The sequence below is a fragment of the Pseudophryne corroboree genome, chromosome 1 (assembly GCF_028390025.1).
Source record: "Pseudophryne corroboree isolate aPseCor3 chromosome 1, aPseCor3.hap2, whole genome shotgun sequence".
In the NCBI taxonomy this organism is placed as follows: domain Eukaryota; kingdom Metazoa; phylum Chordata; class Amphibia; order Anura; family Myobatrachidae; genus Pseudophryne; species Pseudophryne corroboree.
The window spans coordinates 708,864,696-708,885,285 of NC_086444.1; the positions used below are offsets into that span (position 1 = coordinate 708,864,696).

The 20,590-nt window shown below is 47.8% G+C and overlaps 1 protein-coding gene across 1 annotated transcript in view; it reads right to left on the reverse strand.

The window, feature by feature from the left end:
* Positions 1-20,590, reverse strand: part of SH3GL1 (SH3 domain containing GRB2 like 1, endophilin A2) — a 209,527-nt gene that overhangs the window by 113,225 nt on the left and 75,712 nt on the right. The gene's annotated exons all lie outside the window — the stretch shown is intronic.

Below are 20,590 nucleotides of genomic sequence, written 5' to 3' on the forward strand. Positions count from 1 at the left end.
CACATACGCTTTAGCGTTTATATCTTTAAAATCTTGTCTGTTAGGGTACCTTGAGGACTGTGTTTGGGTACCACTGGCTTAACCAGTCAGTTTTAATCCCTTTCCAATCATAGAAAATAAAAAAAGCAACATATGAAATTATACGCAGGTACACAATTATAATAAATGAATGCTGGTTCATAATTTTTCCTTCAGGAGAAATGATAATATAAACACGCCTTTAAAAACAAGAGTTATGGTAGACTTACCATTGTTAACGGTTTATTCGAGGTCCACTGGATCCACAGGATTGACCTGGGGTGCAGATTGGCATCAGGCACCAAACGGTGAAGCTTTTGAGCTCCCAGAATGCTCCAGTCCAACCTCCCCTATAACCCTGCCTCCTGGCCAAGGGAAGTCAGTTTTGTCAGCAAGCCCAAAGCAAGAGCAGAATTAAGTGAGAAGGAAGACCTGTACATACGAGAAAAACACACTCTTCCATACCAGCAGGTAGGAGTTAGTGAAAGATTCTCAAATTAGGCGTGTCAGGGTGTGAATCCTGCAGACCTTGAAGAAACAGAGTTATCCATGGTAAGTCTGCCATAACTCTTGTTTTATTTTTCTACAGTTGATCCAAAGGATTGACCTGGGTATGTCCCAAAGCAGAATTTTAGAGGGGACGCTACCGATTTGACAGGAGAATAGGACACACAAAAAAGCATCCTGAGAGGCAAAGGTATCAAAGGCATAATGTCTCAGAAACTTATTGATAGATGACCATGTGGCTGCCTTACAGAGTTGTTCAGCTGAGTTACCACAGCGGGCTGCCCATGAGGGACCGACTGAGCGGGTAGAATGGGCAGACACATTATCCGGGATAGGGAAATCAGCTGAGAATATGCTTCTAAGATCGTCATCCGAAGCCATCTCACCAGTTTTTGCTTATTAGCAAGCCATCCTCTCTTATGGAATCCATATAGGACAAAGAGTATCTGTTCTTCTGATAGCACTGGTACAATCCATGTAGATCCTTAATGCAGAAACCACGTCCCATGATGCATCTGTGAGGTCCGGCTATTGGAAGTCCGGAACTATAATTTCTTCATTAAGGCGAAATTTAGAGACCACCTTAGGAAGATAACCAGACCTGGTTCTGAGAACTGCTGTGTTTGGGTGAAAGACCAGAAATGGGGGGGTGACAGGAAAGTGCCCCTAAATCTGATACTCTCCTAGCTGAAGCTATTGCCAGTAGAAATAAAGTTTTAGCTGTCATCCATTTGAGATCTACCAAGTTCAATGGTTCAAATGGGGGAGCTTGAAGAGCCTTGAGAACTAGCCCTAGGTCCCAAAGTAGCTGTTAGAGGTACAAAAAGGAGGCTGGATGTGAAGTACTCCCCGGAAATGTGAATATGCTGTAGAGTTGCAATTTTCCTCTGGAACCATATGGATAGTACCGGAACCTGTACCTTAAGGGAGGTTGGGCAAAGACCTCGGTCAATTCCGGCTTGAAGGAATGCCAATATTCTGGAAAGTCTAAAGTATCGAGGCTCATAACTTCTGGCAGCGTAACATTGGGAATACGCATGCCAGATCCGGTAATAGATGCTGGCTGAGGATGGGCTCATTGTCTGAATTACCAGTTGTGAAAATACTTTTGCCTTTTTGACGGATGACTCAAGTGCCACGCCATCAAAGACAGTCGATCCAGGTGTGAAGTAGAGACAAGAACCTTGAATCAATAGATCTCGGTCGTTGAGGAAGCAGCAATGGTTTCTCCACTGATAGCCTCTGCAGATCTGCATCTGCGCCAAGCCAGAGCTATCAATATCACGGCGCTTCCTTCCTGTTTAAATCTGCAAATCACCCTGGACAACAGAGAGATTGGCGGGAAGACATATGCCAGACGAAATTTGCATTTTACTGACAGACTGTCTACGAAAACTGTTTGGGGATATCTTGTCCTGGATTCATAGACTGGGACCTTGCTCTGACGTGAAGTCATGAGGTCCACTTCTAGCAATCCCCATTTGTCTACAAGAATCTAAAAGACTTCTGGGTGCAGAGCCCATTCACCTGATTTAATGTCGTGATGGCTGAGGAAGTCCGCCTCCCAATTTAGGACTTCTGGTATGAATGCCACGGACATTGCTGGATGATGGTGTTCAGCCCACCTGAGAATGCGGCCTATTTCCTTCATTGCCATTCGGCTGCGAGTGCCTTCTTGGTGATTGAGGTAAGCTACTGCAGTGACATTGTCCGACTGGATCTGAACCGGTCTGCCGTGAAGTATTTCCCTTGCCTGAATGAGTGCCATGTAGATGGCCCAAAGTTCCAGGGCATTGTTGACAGACCACTCTCTTCCTTGGTCTAACGGCTCTGAAGAGAGTATTGACCTGTTACAGCTCCCCAGCCTCGGAGACTGGCATCCGTTGTTATGAGAACAGAATCTGAGATCTAGAAGGGTCAACCCTTGTCCAGGTGGGACGCTTGTAGCCACCGTGTCAGCGACAGACGTACTTCCTAAGGAAGAATCATCATCTGGGTTTTTATCGTCTGATGTTGTCCATTCCATCTGGAGAGAATCAGATGTTGAAAGGGCCTTGAATGGAACTGTGCATATTCTACCAGGTCGAATGCCGAAACCAATCTATCCGCATTGCTACAAGAATGGATACTCTCCGACTGTGCAGCAAGCCGTGGATTCTCATCTGTATCATGGATATTTTGTCAAGTGGTAGAAAGACTTTCTGTAAAACTGGAATCCAGTATCACTCCTAAGTGCATCATCCATTGGGATGGGACTGGAGAGGATTTTGCCCGATTTGTGAGCCATCTGTGTGCCTGTAGGAAGGCTATAGTCACTTGTAGATGGCAGACGAGGGTTTCCTGGCATTGAGACAGGATGAGCAGGTCGCCAAGATATGGAGCCGAGCTGCCTTCACTACCATGATTTATGTGAACATCCGAGGATCTGTAGCAAGCGCAAAGGGTAGTACCTGAAATTGGAAATGTTGCTGGAGGATCACAAACCTGAGATAGCACTCTCTCATCAGCACTATCAGTACATGGCAGGTAAGCATCTTGAATGTCCAGAGACACCATGAAATCCCCCAGCTCCACTGCCAGGGTAACCGTTTCCATATGAAACAGGGGCACCCATATATATTTATTCAGAGTTTAAGATTGAGAAGGTGTCGATGGGACCCGTACAGCATCTGAACCAGGAAAATAGAGTAGAGACCCAGGCCTTGTTGTACTGAGGGAACCAGTATTATCACTCCCAATTGCAGTAAGGACTGAATTGCTTTTTGTAGACCCTTGCCTTTGATTGAATATAAAAGGTGGGCTGGTGCAAAAGAACTGAACTGCTGGAGGGGGGGGGGGGGGGGTGTCACTTCACGAAGGTGAAGGCATAACCATGAGAAACCACTTCTTGCACCCAGGTTTCTGTGGTGGACTGGCACCATACCTGTGCAAACTGCAGAAGTCTGCCTCCCACCCTGGGATCACACTAGGTGTAGGCCCGCACTGTCAGGTGGTGAGTTTGTCTTCTGATCTGGAAACTGGATGTCTGGCTGCCCAGGCCTGTCTGGCTTTAGGCTTAATGGTTTTAGTTTATTGAAACTGTCTGGAATAAGCATGTCCTTCTCTTATTTGGAGTACCCCATACTTACGGCACTATTTCAGTAAGATGATCGGATTGGACTACTGATGAAACTAAGATGAAAGCTTTGACTATGTTTACAGATTGGAGCCTTAGACTTTGGCGGTGGCTCCTGTTCTTCTATTGTCAATATGGACTTTCCCGCATGAATAAATGCGGACATGTAAATGGAGATGTGACAATCTTCATGCCACACGTCTACGTGCTTTCCCTTTCACAGATTTGTCTGCCTTTAACATCTGTTAAAAGCCCACAGAGGTCTGAGCCAAATCCTGGACTGAATATGAGAACACATCTATCCATGGAGCTCTGGAGGAAACCCCATAGCTGGAGGAATAGCAGGTGCAGTCAAGCGATAAGCTATACGTGTCAAACCCTGCACAAAAGAAGACACCCAAGGTGGTTCTTGTAGTTGTGCTAGTTCTAGGCTAGAAGCAAGTTGGTCAGCTTGATTTAGTTTAAGAACATAACAATCTGACCACAACTCATCCTGCGCCCTGTCCTGAGAAGTTAACACTGCAGCACAGGATTTGTATTCAATTAACACAGGCGCAGCAGATGCCTTGTTACCCTTGCCGTTCACTGACATCGTAACAATATATTCACACAATCCGTGTAATTAAACAGCAATGTGACAGCCTTCACTTAAAACACGTAAAAGTGAAGTGCATTGGAAAAAACCCTTTTCGCACCAGCCTTTAAGGTTTGAAAGGTGAAAGGGATAGAAAAGAGCTGACAGAAATAGTATTAAAGTCAGACAGCTAAACTAACATAAGTCAAAAAATGCTAAAAAGTATACAATTGCAATGGGCACTTAATCAACTACTCAGTACCACAGGGGAAGGTAGAAGTCAATGCTATATAACCAGGCCCGTGGGAGAGGTATACAGGGAGGCTAAACCCAGAGTTCCTGAAGACATGCTGTAGCAAATTTTGCCCAGAGTATATTGTCGCCCAGCGACCATCTGCAACAGACGTGTCCAGCATATATTGCCGCACAGAGCGTATATTGCCACACAGCGATTACTGCAGCAGACACAAGTATTATGTCGCTCAGCGTCTTTTACATGGAAGCAGGCCAATCAGTTCAAGGCAGGAAAACCGTAATTAATTCGCCACCTGAGATGAGGGGGGGGTGACCGGGGGAGGGCCTTACTCCCCACTACGGACATCCACCCCAGGGTTCTACGGCCTCCAAATTTATCCCTGGAGCCTGTGATCCATGGTGGTCTAGTGGGGTGACACCCAAGGCGAATGTCCCGTGTCAGTGCTGACCAGTAGCCTACAACCTGAAACAGCCAGGCTGCATAAACAAACGCAACTTCGTGCAAGCGAGAAAGTCGCCTTACCTTTCTTCCCATGTACTGTCCGCAGCCTATGACCATCAGCATAGGTCTACTAGCTAACCCCGCTGGCGTCTGACAAAATCACCAGCATAGTTACTGGTGTCGCAGCACCAGCGGAAAATTGTTAGAGCAGTTGCCGCAAGATATCTAAGTTTAAAACAGCCCCACCATTTTACATGTGGTCGGACTCCTGCCGCACCAAACAAAAAACTGACTTCACTTGGCCAGGAGGCGGGGTTATCTGGGAGGTTGGACCGGAGCATTCTGGGAGCTCAAAAGCTTAACCGTTTGGTGCCCGTTCCTTAGCCAACCGCCTACACCCCATGTCAATCCTGTGGATCAACTGAAGAAATAATATATGTTTTTGTTTTTAAAATATGTGGTGAAATCACCACTCAGGCTTCTCAACCCTTGCATTACTTTTTTGTACTAATATGTCAAACCATCCCCCACCCACCCGCCAACCTCCGTGCTCAGTTGTTCACACAGTATATTCTGGCTGTGAGTGGGTTAGCCCTATTTCTTTCTTGTAGAATCAGATCTTGCCACCACCTAAGAAACCTCAGCGTTCTGTGTGAACATTACAAGAAGATCCCATCCTTTGGGCATTTCTATCCGCATTTCTATCTGTAGATTCTGCATACAGTATGCAAGCTTGGCCAACGCAGCATGCCCACAGTAAAGAAAAACAACCCTAATGATGGGTACACACTAGGCATTTTTACCCTCACGAGTGATATTCTTTACAATATCGCCCAGCGCGCATGTTGTCAGCGACGGCCATTGCGAGCTCCCGAGGATAGTTAACAACCCGCTCTGTCGCCTGCACATGCAGGTCAATATGACTATATCGTCAGATATCGCATAACATAACGTGTTATGCACTATGTCGGTGGCCCGGCACGGGAGGGGGAAAAACTATGCGATATCGCTCAGAGTATCGCATAGTGTGCACCCACCATAAGATATTTAGACATTCCCTCACATAAAACGTCCAAATCTTCTGAATTCTTCTCATATTTGAACTGAGAATGAGGTCTTGTAGTTCATGATGTCTATCTGAACCCCTAGAAATCAGGAGTTATTGTCGACTTACCGTCGATAACTCTTTCGCCGAAGTCCACAGGATCTACCTTGGGTAATAGGTGGCGTCAGAGGAACGGGCAACAAATGATTAAAGCTTTTGAGCTCCCTGGATGCAATGGTCCAGCCTCCCTATAACCCCACCTCCCGGCTCAGGGAATTCAGTTGGTTCCAAAGCTCAAGGCAGGAGTAGGAGTAGATTTATTGAGAGGAAATACCTATTCAGGCGATAAGAACATACACACACTTCTATACCAGAAGGCAGAGGTTAGTAAGTGTAAACTCAAATCAGGTGTGTCAGGGTGAGTTCCCTGTGGATACGGTGTACTTCAGAGAAACAGAGTTATCAACGGTAAGTCTACCATAACTCCTTAAGGGTCCACAGTAGTCTACAGGATCTACCTTGTGATGTCCCAAAGCAGCAACTAAGGGAGGGGACACTCCTGAGTGGACAGGAGCATCCTTCACCCAACTGCAGCGTCCTGAGAGGCAACAATATCAAAGGCATAATGTCTAATGAATGTGTTAATTGATGACCCTGTGTCTGTCTTACAGAGTTGCTCAGCTGAGGCGTCACGGTGTGCTGCCCAATAAGGACCTACCGAACGAGTAGAGCGGGCAGAGACATTATCCAGGATAGGGAGATCAGCTTGAAAGTATGCTTCTGAGTCATCCAAAGCCATCTAGCCAGTGTTTGCTTATTGGCAAGCCATCCTCTATTGTGAAAATCGTAAAGAATGAAGAGAGTGTATGTCCTTATGGCACTGGTACGATCCCCGTAGATCCTTAGAGTGCAAACTACGTCCAGTTATGCATCTCCTGCAAAGAGGTTCAGTACCTGGAAAGCCAGAACTACTAGGAACACCTTAGGAATCTAAATCTCATACTCTTCTAGCTGAAGCAATTGCCATAAGAAAAAGAACTTTAGCTGTTAACCATTTGAGATCCACATGATTCAGTGGTTCAAATGTGGCAACTTGAAGCTCCCTGATGACTATTTCTTGATCCAAAGGGGCTGTAGGGGGGAACAAAAGGAGGTTGAATTTGGAGCATTCCTTGGAAAAAAAGTGCGAACATCTTGTAGGTTAGCAATTTTCTTTTAGAACCATACAGTTAATGCTGACACTTGTACCTTCAAGGAAACCAAGCGGAGACCTTTGTCCATTCCTGCTTGACGGAACGCTAGAATTCTTGAAACTCTTAAAGACCTAGAGTCATATTTTCTGGCAGTGCACTATTGAAAATACACATGCCATATCCAGTAATAGATGTGAGCCAAAGATGGTTTCCTTACTTTAAGAATCATTTGAATTACCTCTTGTGAAAAACCTTTCGCCTTCAAGATGGATGTTTCAAGAGCCACGCCATCAAAGACAGTCGATCCAAGTGTTCGTAGAGACAGGAAACCTGGATCAGATCTGGACACTGATGCAGAATGAACGGAGTATCCACGGACAGCCTCTGCGGATCTGTGTACCAATTTCGTCTGGGCCACACCAGAGCTATGAGTATCACAGTGCCCCTCTCCGGTTTGAATTTTCGAATCACCCTGGGCAACAAGAAATCAGTGGAAAAACATATCCCATATGAAACTCCCATTTCACTGACATGGCATCCATGTAGATTGCTTCGGGATACTTCGTTTTGGACCAGTATGCGGGTACTTTGTTGTTGTGCCAAGAGGCCATGAGGTCCAGTAGTCCCCACTTGTTTACCAGAATTTGAAAGACTTCTGGGTGTAAGGTCCATTTGCTTGCATAAATGTCATGCTGGCTGTGAAAGTCCACTTCCCAATTTAGGACTCCTGGTATGAATATTGCCGACACGGTTGGATGATGAAGTTCTGCCCACCTTAACCTGTGGCTTACCTCACTCATTGCCCTTCGACTGAGAGTGCCTCCTTGGTGATTGAGGTACGATATTGCCATGGCATTGTCTGAGCAAATCTGAATCAGCTTGCCGTGAAGTATTTCTCAGCATGTAAACTGCATCTGTGTTGCTTACTCTTGATTAGCCACCTAAGTAGGAATTCCTCTGTGAGCAATCATCAGGATCCTGTGTGCAGCATTTGATTCTCCATGTGCTCAGCTTTCTGGTGTTTGGGCCTAAAAGCCAGCATCCTCTGTTCATTTTTAGGAGTTTAGACTTCAGTGATTTTTCCGGCCTGCTAGGCATCACTCAGAGCTTAACCTGGAGTTTTGACATGACAGGGTCTGATCACCTGACCATGAGCTATCCAATCCTGTGCCAGCCGGAGACTCTCTGAATCACCTGACTCTATTCTCCAATTACCAAGGACCAAGAGGTGTAAGTAGAGAGACCAGAGTTTCAGAAGCTACCAGTTCCGTGAGTCACACAGCTCAGTGTGAGCTTAGTAGCTGAGCTCCCTAAGGGTGCCCACACTCGCATGCTATTTGATCTTTTTAGTTCAAATCACACCGTGTGTATTGGGGGTAATTCCAAGTTGATCGCAGCAGGATTTTTGATAGCAATTGGGCAAAACCATGTGCACTGCAGGGGAGGCAGATATAACGTGCAGAAAGTGTTAGATTTGGGTGGGTTATTTTATTTCTGTGCAGGGTAAATACTGGCTCCTTTATTTTTACACTGCAATTTAGATTGCAGATTGAACTCACCACACCCAAATCTAACTCTCTTTGCACATGTTATATCTGCCTCCCCTGCATTGCACATGGTTTTCCCTATTGCTAACAAAAATCCTGCTGCGATCAACTTGGAATTACCCCCATTGTCCATTGCGATGTGAGCTCCCATCTAGTCCATATCTCAAGGTAAAATAGTATGTGCAGGCAGGTTTATTTGTACTACATCGCATATAGTACACTGTAGTGTATTCAAAATCGGATGTAATTCAAATAGCATGTAGTTCAAATAGCATACCCCACTTAGTCCAAATCGCATAGCACACATTGTATAGGCTCAAATCGCATCTAGCACGAATAGCACAGTGTGTGGGCACCATAAGAGGTAACACTAATTACTTTAGTTCCTGCAAACCTCTGTTATTTTGCTACCCAGCCCGGTTCACAGTGCGCTACCAGTCATAATGCGGTAACCAGCCCGGCCCAGTCATAATGCGGTAACCAGCCCGGCCCAGTCATAATGCGGTAACCAGCCCAGTGCTCAGTTACCTCAATACAGTGCGCTACCAGTCATAATGCGGTAACCAGCCCGGCCCAGTCATAATGCGGTAACCAGCCCAGTTCTCAGTTACCTCAATACAGTGCGCTACCAGTCATATGCGGTAACCAGCCCGGCCCAGTCATAATGCGGTAACCAGCCCGGCCCAGTCATATTGCGGTAACCAGCCCGGCCCAGTCATATTGCGGTAACCAGCCCGGCCCAGTCATATTGCGGTAACCAGCCCAGTTCTCAGTTACCTCAATACCCAGTCCAGTCTATAGTGCTCCGGTAACCAGTCCGGTTCAGTTTATCCTCAGCCGGTAGCCAGTCCGGTCCAGCAGTGCATCACCAGCCGAACCCCGTTAATCATTTATTCAGTTCGTTCTCACCATTACATTCACCATCCTGTTATCAACACCAAGTCCCTGGTGTTCCAGTGGTCAGGATACGGCTCCCATTGCTGAAGCCCAGGTTTGACTCCCGGTCAGGAATTGTTCATTGCCTCCCCATATCACCGTTTCCCATAGACCAGCCAATTATACACATAGTCCTCCAGTTACCCACACGGACTTCACATAGATGCTGGGCTCACAAAACTAACAGTCATGACATATATGGCCCGAAGTTCCAGAAAATACATTGGAAGGGAACTTTCTTCCTTGGTCCAGTATCCCTGGAAGAAGTACTGTTCTGTCACGGCTCCCCAGACCTGAAGACTGGCGTCTGCTGTCAGAACCTCCCAATTTGAGATCTAAAAAGTGTCGACCTCTGTCCAGATGAGATGTCTGTAGCTACCAGGCTAATAACAGACACTTACTAAGGAAAAATTTTACTCTGAGTTTTTATCATCTGATGCTGTCCGTTTCATTTAGAGAGAATCAAATGTTGAAAGTCGAATGTAAAGACCATTGGTCCCAGAACTCACATTGCTGCACAGATGGATACTCTCCAGCTGTGTATCAACCCCTGAATCCTCATCTGTATTGCGGATATTTTGTTCAGAGGTAGAAAGATTCTCTGAAGACTGGTATCCAATACAGCCCCCAGATGAGTCATCCATTGTGAAGTGACTAAGGAGGACATCACCCAATTTATGAGCCAGCAGTGAGCCTGTAGGCAGACTATTGTCACTTGAAGATGGCATTACAGATTTTCCTGGAACTGAGCCAGGATTAGCAAATTGTCTAGATATGGGAAAATCCTTATTCCCTGACGACGAAGATAAGCTGCCATCACCACCATAATCTTGGTAAATACTCTTGTAGCTGTAGCCAGTCCAAAGGGCAGAGCCTGAAACTGGAAACGTTGCTGGTGGATAGCGAGCCTGAGATGGGAAGGTGCTAGTGCTATAGGTACATGTAGGCAAGCATCTTAATTATCGAGGGACACCATAAAATCCCCTGGCTCCATTGGTGAGATAATGGAACGCAAGGTTTCCATATGGAATCGAGTCACCCAAATAGGTTTGTTCAGAGCTTTGAGATTGAGAATGGGCTAGTAGGATCCATTTGGTTTCTGAACTAAAACCAGTTGGAATTGAAACCTCGTCCCCACTGTGATGAGGGAACAGGTATTATCACTCCAGAGTGTAGCAACTTCTGAACTGCATCTTGTAGCACCGTGGCCTTCGTTTCCACCGGAGACAGGTTGGTACAGTAGAATATTTGAGGAGGGTTTTTCTTGAAGGAAAAAGCTAACTGTGAGACACCACTTCTTGCACCAAGGTATCTGTGGTGGACTGCTGCCAAACCATTGTAAATAGAAGTCGGCCTCCCACCATGGGGTCCCCCAGGTGGAGGCCGGTGCCATCAGGTCGATGGCTTGTCTTCTGGTTTAGAAGCCGGGCATCAGGTTGCCCAAGCCTTCTAATTCTTGCCAGATTTATCTGATTGAGACTGTTTGCTGTAAACCTTTCCCTTTGCTTTTCCTTTGGTCCGAAAGTACCGGAAATCTGGGTTTAGCTTTATATGTTGAAGGAAACTTCACTTTGAGTCTGCTTCAGACACAAGAATGTTGTCTAATTCTGTACCAAACACAGTATTTCCAACAAAAGGCAGAGATTCTAGTACCTTCTTGGATTCAGTCAGCCTTCCATGTATGTAGCCAAACAGCTCTGCGAGCTGCTACTGAGGAAGCTGATGCTTGAGAAGCTACTATACCCATATCCAGGGCTGCTTCTTCTATAAAAACGTCTGCCTGCTTTATATATGCAATAAGGGATAACTGTTCTTTTTCTTTGCAATGGAAAGATCATATTCCAGTTCTTCTGCCCAGCCTGCCACTGCTTTAGCCACAGCTGGACTAATAACTGCCCCTGTAAAGGAGTAAATAAGATTTTACTTACCGGTAAATCTATTTCTCGTAGTCCGTAGTGGATGCTGGGGACTCCGTAAGGACTATGGGGAATAGACGGGCTCCGCAGGATACATGGGCACTTTAAGAAAGAATTTCGATTCTGGTGTGCTCTGGCTCCTCCCTCTATGTCCCTCCTCCAGACCTCAGTTAGAGAAACTGTGCCCGGAAGAGCTGACAGTACAAGGAAAGGATTTTGGTAATCCAGGGCAAGATTCATACCAGCCACACCAATCACACCGTATAACTTGAGATAAACATACCCAGTCAACAGTATGAAATACAACAGAGCAACAGGTCAACCCTGATGCAACCATAACATAACCCTTATTTAAGCAATAAGTATATATAAGCATTGCAGAAGAAGTCCACACTTGGGACGGGTGCCCAGCATCCACTACGGACTACGAGAAATAGATTTACCGGTAAGTAAAATCTTATTTTCTCTAACGTCCTAGTGGATGCTGGGGACTCAGTAAGGACCATGGGGATTATACCAAAGCTCCCAAACGGGCGGGAAAGTGCGGATGACTCTGCAGCACCGATTGAGCAAACACAAGGTCCTCCTCGGCCAGGGTATCAAACTTGTAGAACTTTGCAAAAGTGTCTGAACCTGACCAAGTAGCCGCTCGGCAAAGTTGTAATGCCGAGACCCCTCGGGCAGCCGCCCAAGAAGAGCCCACCTTCCTAGTTGAATGGGCCTTAACTGATCTTGGCAGCAGCAATCCAGCCGCCGAATGAGCCTGCTGAATCGTGTTACAGATCCAGCGAGCAATAGTCTGCTTTGAAGCAGGAGCACCAAGCTTGTTGGAAGCATACAGGATAAAATAAAGACTCTGTTTTCCTGACCCTAGCCGTTCTGGCTACATAAACCTTCACAGCCCTGACTGCATCAAGCAACTCGGAATCCTCCAAGTCCGTAGTAGCCACAGGCACCACAATAGGTTGGTTTATATGAAAGGATGAAACCACTTTCGGCAGAAATTGTGGACGGGTCCGCAAATTCTGCTCTATCCGCATGGAAAACCAGATAGGGGCTTTTATGTGACAAAGCCGCCAACTCTGACACACGCCTAGCCGAAGCCAAGGCTAATAGCATGACCACCTTCCACGTGAGATATTTCAACTCCACCGTTTTGAGTGGTTCAAACCAGTGGGATTTCAGGAAACTCAACACCACGTTAAGATCCCAAGGTGCCACTGGAGGCACAAAAGGGGGCTGAATATGCAGCACTCCCTTTACAAACGTCTGAACTTCAGGCAGAGAAGTCAACTCCTTTTGAAAGAAAATGGAAAGGGCCGAAATCTGGACCTTAATGGACCCCAATTTTAGGCCCAAATTCACTCCTGACCGTAGGAAGTGAAGGAAACGGACCAGCTAGAATTCCTCTGTAGGGGCATTCCTGGCCTCACACCAAGCAACATATTTTCGCCATATACGGTGATAATGTTGAGCTGTCACGTCCTTCCTAGCCTTTATCAGCGTAGGAATGACCTCATCCGGAATGCCTTTCTCTGCTAGGATCCGGCATTCAACCGCCATGCCGTCAAACGCAGCCGCGGTAAGTTTTGGAACAGACAGGGCCCCTGTTGCAACAAGTCCTGTCTTAGAGGAAGAGGCCACGGCCCTTCGTGACCAATCTGGAACAATGAGTATCGTTCTCACTCCTCTTTTTCTTATGATTCTCAGCACCTTGGGTATGAGAGGAAGAGGAGGAAATACATAGACCGACTGGAACACCCACGGTGTCACCAGGGCGTCTACAGCTATCGCCTGAGGGTCTCTTGACCTGGCGCAATACCTCTGTAGTTTTTTGTTGAGGCGTGATGCCCTCATCTGTGCGAAGACTTCCTGATGAAGTCCCCACTCTCCCGGATGGAGGTCGTGTCTGCTGAGGAAGTCTGCTTCCCAGTTGTCCACTCCCGGGATGAACACTGCTGACAGTGCGCTTACGTGATTTTCCGCCCAGCGAAGAATTCTAGTGGCTTCCGCCGTCGCTACCCTGCTCCTTGTGCCGCCTTGTCGGTTTACATGAGCCACTGCGGTGATGGTATCTGACTGAATCAGAACCGGTTGGTCGCGAAGCAGGGTCTCCGCTTGACGTAGGGCGTTGTATACGGCCCTTAGTTCCAGGATGTTGATGTGAAGGCAAGTCTCCTGACTTGACCACAGACCTTGGAAATTTCTTCCCTGTGTGACTGCTCCCCACCCTCGGAGGCTTGCATCCGTGGTCACCAGGACCCAGTCCTGAATGCCGAATCTGCGGCCCTCGAGAAGGTGAGCATTCTGCAGCCACCACAGGAGAGACACCCAGGCCCTGGGGGATAGGGTGATTAACCGATGCATCTGAAGATGTGTTCCGGACCACTTGTCCAGTAAGTCCCATTGAAAGGTCCTCGCACGGAACCTGCCGAAGGGAATGGCCTCGTATGATGCCACCATCCTTCCCAGGACTCGAGTGCAGTGATGCACTGACACCTGTTTTGGTTTTAATAGGTTCCTGACCAGTGTCATGAGCTCCTGAGCTCTCTCTATCGGGAGATAAACCCTTTTCTGGTCTGTGTCTGGAATCATGCCTAGGAAAGGCAGACGAGCCGTAGGAACCAACTGCGACTTTGGAATATTTAGAATCCAGCCGTGTTGCCGTTACACTTCCAGAGAAAGTGCTACGCTGATCAGCAACTGCTCTCTTATTCCCGCTTTTATGAGGAGATCGTCCAATTATGGGATAATTGCGACCCCTTGCTTCCGCAGGAGTACCATCATTTCCGCCATTACCTTGGTAAATATTCTCGGTGCCGTGGACAGACCAAACGGCAACGTCTGAAATTGGTAACGACAATCCTGTACCACAAATCTGAGGTACGCCTGGTGAGGTGGATAAATGGGGACATGAAGGTATGCATCCTTTATGTCCAGAGACACCATAAAATCCCCCCCTTCCAGGCTTGATACGACCGCTCTCAGCGATTCCATCTTGAACTTGAACCTTTTCAAGTATATGTTCAGGGTTTTTAAATTCAATATGGGTCTGACCGAACCGTCCGGTTTCGGGACAACATGGTCGAATAATAACCCCCTCCTTGTTGAAGGAGGGGAACCTTGACCACCACCTGTGGAAGATACAATTTGTGAATTGCAGTTAACACTATTTCCCTCTCGTGGGGGGAAGCCGGCAGGGCCGTCGGTGAGGGGGCATCTCCTCGAAGTCCAGCTTGTATCCCTGAGACACAATATCTATTGCCCAGGGATCCAACAGGGAGTGAACCCACTTGTGGCTGAAATTTCGAAGACGTGCCCCCACCGGGCCTAGCTCCACCTGTGGAGCCCCAGTGACATGCGGTGGATTTTGTAGAGGCCGGGGAGGACTTCTGTTCCTGGGAACTAGCTGTGTTGTGCAGCTTCTTTTCTCTGCCCCTGCCTCTGGCAAGAAAGGACGCACCTCGTTTCTTTGTGATCGAAAGGACTGCATTTGAGAATGTCGTGCTTTCCTAGGCTGTGCTGGAATATTAGGCAAAATATCAGAATTACCAGCTATAGCTGTGGAGACCAGGTCCGAGATCCCTTCTCCACACAATCCTCAGCCTTGTAAGGTAAACCTTCCCTATGCCTCTTAAGTCGGCATCACCTGTCCTTGCATGTTCCACAGGACACGTCAAGCAGAAAATCGACATAGCGTTGACTCTAGAACCCAGTAGACTAATGTCTCTTTGGGCATGTTTTATATAAATATCTAAGACAGCATCTTTTATATATGTATATATATCTATATATATCTATCTATCCATCTATCTATATCTATATATACACACACATACATACTAGGGTCTCAATCTCTGCTGAAAAGGTATCTGTCCACGCTGCTACAGCGCTATAAACTCATGCCGACACAATCGCCGGTCTGAGTAGTGTACCAGAAAGTGTGTAAATGGACTTCAAAGTACTTTTACTGCATGCTATCTGCAGGATGAAGGTCTCTGCGACATAGGGACAGACATGGGTAGATTCCCTGTCTGTTCTCTAATCTTTTGTGCAATAAATTTTCCTTAGCACTTAATTTCACATATCCAAACAGGTGTCGGCGTTGTCGACGGAGACACCACTCACACACACATTTGCTCCATCACCTCCTTAGGGGAGCCTTTTACCTCAGACATGTCGACACACACGTACCGACACACCACACACTCAGGGAATGCTCATCTGAAGACAATTCCCCCACAAGGCTCCTTGGAGAAACAGAGAGAGAGTATGCCAGCACACACCCCAGCGCTATAAACCCAGGAATAACACAGTAACTTAATGTTAACCCAGTAGCTGCTGTTTATATTTATTTTTGCGCCTAATTATGTGCCCCCCCTCTCTTTTTACCCTTTTCTACCGTGTATCTGCAGGGGAGAGCCTGGGGAGATTCCTCTCAGCGGAGCTGTGGAGAAAAAATAACGCAGGTGAGTGCTGAGGAAGAAGCCCCGCCCCCTCGACGGCAGGCTTCTGTCCCGCTTAAATATACATTTTCTTGGCGGCGGCTCATACATATATACAGTGCCCAACTGTATATATGTGTACTTTTGCCAAAAGAGGTACATATGCTGCCCAGGGCGCCCCCCCCTGCGCCCTTACAGTGACCGGAGTATGTGAGGTGTGTGGGAGCAATGGCGCACAGCTGCGGTGCTGTGCGTTACCTCAGTGAAGAACGGAGTCTTCTGTCGCCGATTTCAAAGTCTTCTTGCTTCTCATACTCACCCGGCTTCTGTCTTCCGGCCCTGCGAGGGGGACGGCGGCGCGGCTCTGGGATCGGACGACGAGGGGGACGGCGGCGCGGCTCTGGGATCGGACGACGAGGGTGAGATCCTGTGTACGATCCCTCTGGAGCTAATGGTGTCCAGTAGCCTAAGTAGCAGGACCTAGCTTCAGAGAGTAGGGCTGCTTCTCTCCCCTCTGTCCCACGATGCAGGGAGTCTGTTGCCAGCAGAGCTCCCTGAAATTAAAAAACCTAACAAAATACTTTCTCACAGCAAGCTCAGGAGAGCTCACGGAAAAGCACCCAGCTCGTCCGGGCACAGATTCAAACTGAGGTCTGGAGGAGGGACATAGAGGGAGGAGCCAGAGCACACCAGAATCTAAATTCTTTCTTAAAGTGCCCATGTCTCCTGCGGAGCCCGTCTATTCCCCACGATCCTTACGGAGTCCCCAGCATCCACTAGGACGTTAGAGAAAATAGTTTTAAGAAAAGGATCAATCTTTCCGTCTGTTACATCATTTAATAATGTTGGAGAAGGAGGTAGTGTAGATTTGCGCACTAGTCGAACTACGTCTGCATCTACTTTTGATAGGAACATCCCTTTTTAAAACAGTCAACAGCAGGAAGAGGATAATAAGATTTTACTTACCGGTAAATCTATTTCTCGTAGTCCGTAGTGGATGCTGGGGACTCCGTAAGGACCATGGGGAATAGACGGGCTCCGCAGGAGACGGGGCACTTTAAGAAAGAATTAGGAATACTGGTGTGCACTGGCTCCTCCCTCTATGTCCCTCCTCCAGACCTCAGTTAAGGAAACTGTGCCCGGAAGAGCTGACAGTACAAGGAAAGGATTTTGGAATCCAGGGTAAGACTCATACCAGCCACACCAATCACACCGTATAACTCGTGATAAACTTACCCAGTTAACAGTATGAACAACAACAGAGCATCAGATAAACCTGATGCAACCATAACATAACCCTTATTTAAGCAATTACTATATACAAGTATTGCAGAAGAAGTCCGCACTTGGGACGGGCGCCCAGCATCCACTACGGAGTACGAGAAATAGATTTACCGGTAAGTAAAATCTTATTTTCTTTAACGTCCTAGTGGATGCTGGGGACTCCGTAAGGACCATGGGGATTATACCAAAGCTCCCAAACGGGCGGGAGAGTGCGGATGACTCTGCAGCACCAAATGAGCAAACACAAGGTCCTCCTCAGCCAGGGTATCAAACTTGTAGAACTTTGCAAAAGTGTTTGAACCCGACCAAGTAGCTGCTCGGCAAAGCTGTAATGCCGAGACCCCTCGGGCAGCCGCCCAAGAAGAGCCCACCTTCCTTGTGGAATGGGCTTTTACTGATTTTGGAGGCGGCAATCCAGCCGCAGAATGAGCCTGCTGAATCGTGTTACAGATCCAGCGAGCAATAGTTTGCTTTGAAGCAGGAGCACCCAGCTTGTTGGATGCATACAGGATAAACAGCGAGTCAGTTTTCCTGACTCCAGCCGTTCTGGCTACATAAACCTTCAAAGCCCTGACTACATCTAGTAACTTGGAATCCTCCAAGTCACGAGTAGCCGCAGGCACCACAATAGGTTAGTTCAAATGAAAAGATGACACCACTTTTGGCAGAAATTGCGGACGAGTCCGTAATTCTGCCCTGTCCATCTGGAAAACCAGATAGGGGCTTTTATGTGACAAAGCCGCCAATTCTGACACACGCCTAGCCGAAGCTAAGGCCAATAGCATGACCACCTTCCACGCGAGATATTTTAACTCCACGGTTTTAAGTGGCTCAAACCAGTGAGATTTCAGGAAACTCAACACCACGTTAAGATCCCAAGGTGCCACTGGTGGCACAAAAGGGGGCTGAATATGCAGCACTCCCTTTACAAACGTCTGAACTTCAGGAAGAGAAGCCAGTTCCTTTTGAAAGAAAATGGATAGGGCTGAAATCTGGACCATAATGGACCCCAATTTTAAGCCCATAGGCACTCCCGACTGTAGGAAGTGAAGGAAACGGCCCAGCTGGAATTCCTCTGTAGGGGCATTTCTGGCCTCACACCAAGCAACATATTTTCGCCATATACGGTGATAATGTTTAGCTGTCACGTCCTTCCTAGCCTTTATTAGCGTAGGAATAACCTCATCCGGAATGCCTTTTTCTGCTAGGATCCGGCGTTCAACCGCCATGCCGTCAAACGCAGCTGCGGTAAGTCTTGGAACAGACAGGGCCCCTGTTGCAACAGATCCTGTCTGAGAGGCAGAGGCCATGGGTCCTCTGTGAGCATTTCTTGCAATTCCGGATACCAAGTCCTTCTTGGCCAATCCGGAACAATGAGTATTGTTCTCACTCCTCTTTTTCTTACGATTCTCAGCACCTTGGGTATGAGAGGAAGAGGAGGAAACACAAACCGACTGGAACACCCACGGTGTCACTAGTGCGTCCACAGCTATCGCCTGAGGGTCTCTCGACCTGGCGCAATACATTTGTAGCTTTTTGTTGAGGCGGGATGCCATCATGACCACCTGTGGCAGTTCCCAACGACTTGTAATCTGTGTGAAGACTTCTTGATGAAGTCCCCACTCTCCCGGGTGGAGGTCGTGCCTGCTGAGGAAGTCTGCTTCCCAATTGTCAACTCCCGGAATGAACACTGCTGACAGTGCTTTTACGTGATTCTCCGCCCAGCGAAGAATTCTGGTGACTTCCGCCATCGCCACCCTGCTCCTTGTGCCGCCTTGGCGGTTTACATGAGCCAATGCAGTGATGTTGTCTGACTGAATCAGCACCGGCTGGTTGCGAAGCAGAGGCTCCGCTTGACTTAGGGCGTTGTATATGGCCCTTAGTTCCAGGATATTGATGTGTAGACAAGTCTCCTGACTTGACCACAGACCCTGGAAATTTCTTCCCTGAGTGACTGCCCCCACCCTCGGAGGCTTGCATCCGTGGTCACCAGGACCCAGTCCTGAATGCCGAACCTGCGGCCCTCGAGAAGGTGAGCACTCTGCAGCCACCACAGAAGAGACACCCTGGCCCTGGGGGATAGGGTGATCAGCCGCTGCATCTGAAGATGCGATCCGGACCACTTGTCCAACAGATCCCACTGAAAGGTCCTCGCATGGAACCTGCCGAAGGGAATGGCTTCGTATGACGCCACCATCTTTCCCAGGACTCGCGTGCATTGATGCACCGACACCTGTTTTGGTTTTAAGAGGTCTCTGACCAGAGTCACGAGCTCCTGAGCCTTCTCCGCCGGGAGAAACACCTTCTTCTGGTCTGTGTCCAGAATCATGCCCAGGAAGGGCAGACGCGTCGTAGGAATCGGCTGCGACTTTGGAATATTCAGAATCCAGCCGTGCTGTTGCAACACTTCCCGAGAGTGTGCTACGCTGATCAGCAACTGCTCTCTGGACCTCGCCTTTATGAGGAGATCGTCCAAGTATGGGATAATTGTGACTCCTTGCTTTCGCAAAAGCACCATCATTTCTGCCATTACCTTAGTAAATATTCTCGGTGCCGTGGACAGACCAAACGGCAACGTCTGGAATTGGTAATGACAGTCCTGTACCACAAATCTGAGGTACTCCTGATGAGGTGGATAAATGGGGACATGCAGGTAAGCATCCTTTATGTCCAGAGACACCATAAAATCCCCCTCTTCCAGGCTTGCAATGACCGCTCTGAGCGATTCCATCTTGAACTTGAACCTTTTCAGGTAAATGTTCAGGGATTTTAAATTCAATATGGGTCTGACCGAACCGTCCGGTTTCGGTACCACAAACATTGTGGAATAGTAACCCCTTCCCTGTTGAAGGAGGGGAACCTTTACCACCACCTGCTGGAGATATAATTTGTGAATTGCCGCTAACACTATTTCCCTCTCTATGGGGGAAGCTGGCAGGGCCGATTTGAGGTAACGGTGAGGGGGCATCACTTCGAATTCCAGCTTGTATCCCTGAGATACAATCTGTATAGCCCAGGGATCAACCCGTGAGCGAACCCACTGGTGGCTGAAATTTCGGAGACGCGCCCCCACCGCTCCTGGCTGCACCTGTGGAGCCCCAGCATCATGCTGTGGATTTAGTGGAAGCCGGGGAGGACTTCTGTTCCTGGGAACTAGCTGTATTGTGCAGCTTCTTTCCTCTACCCCTGCCTCTGGCAAGAAAGGACGCACCTCATACTTTCTTGCCTCTTTGTGATCGAAAGGACTGCATTTGGTAATACGGTGCTTTCTTAGGCTGTGAGGGAATATATGGCGAAAAATTTGACTTCCCAG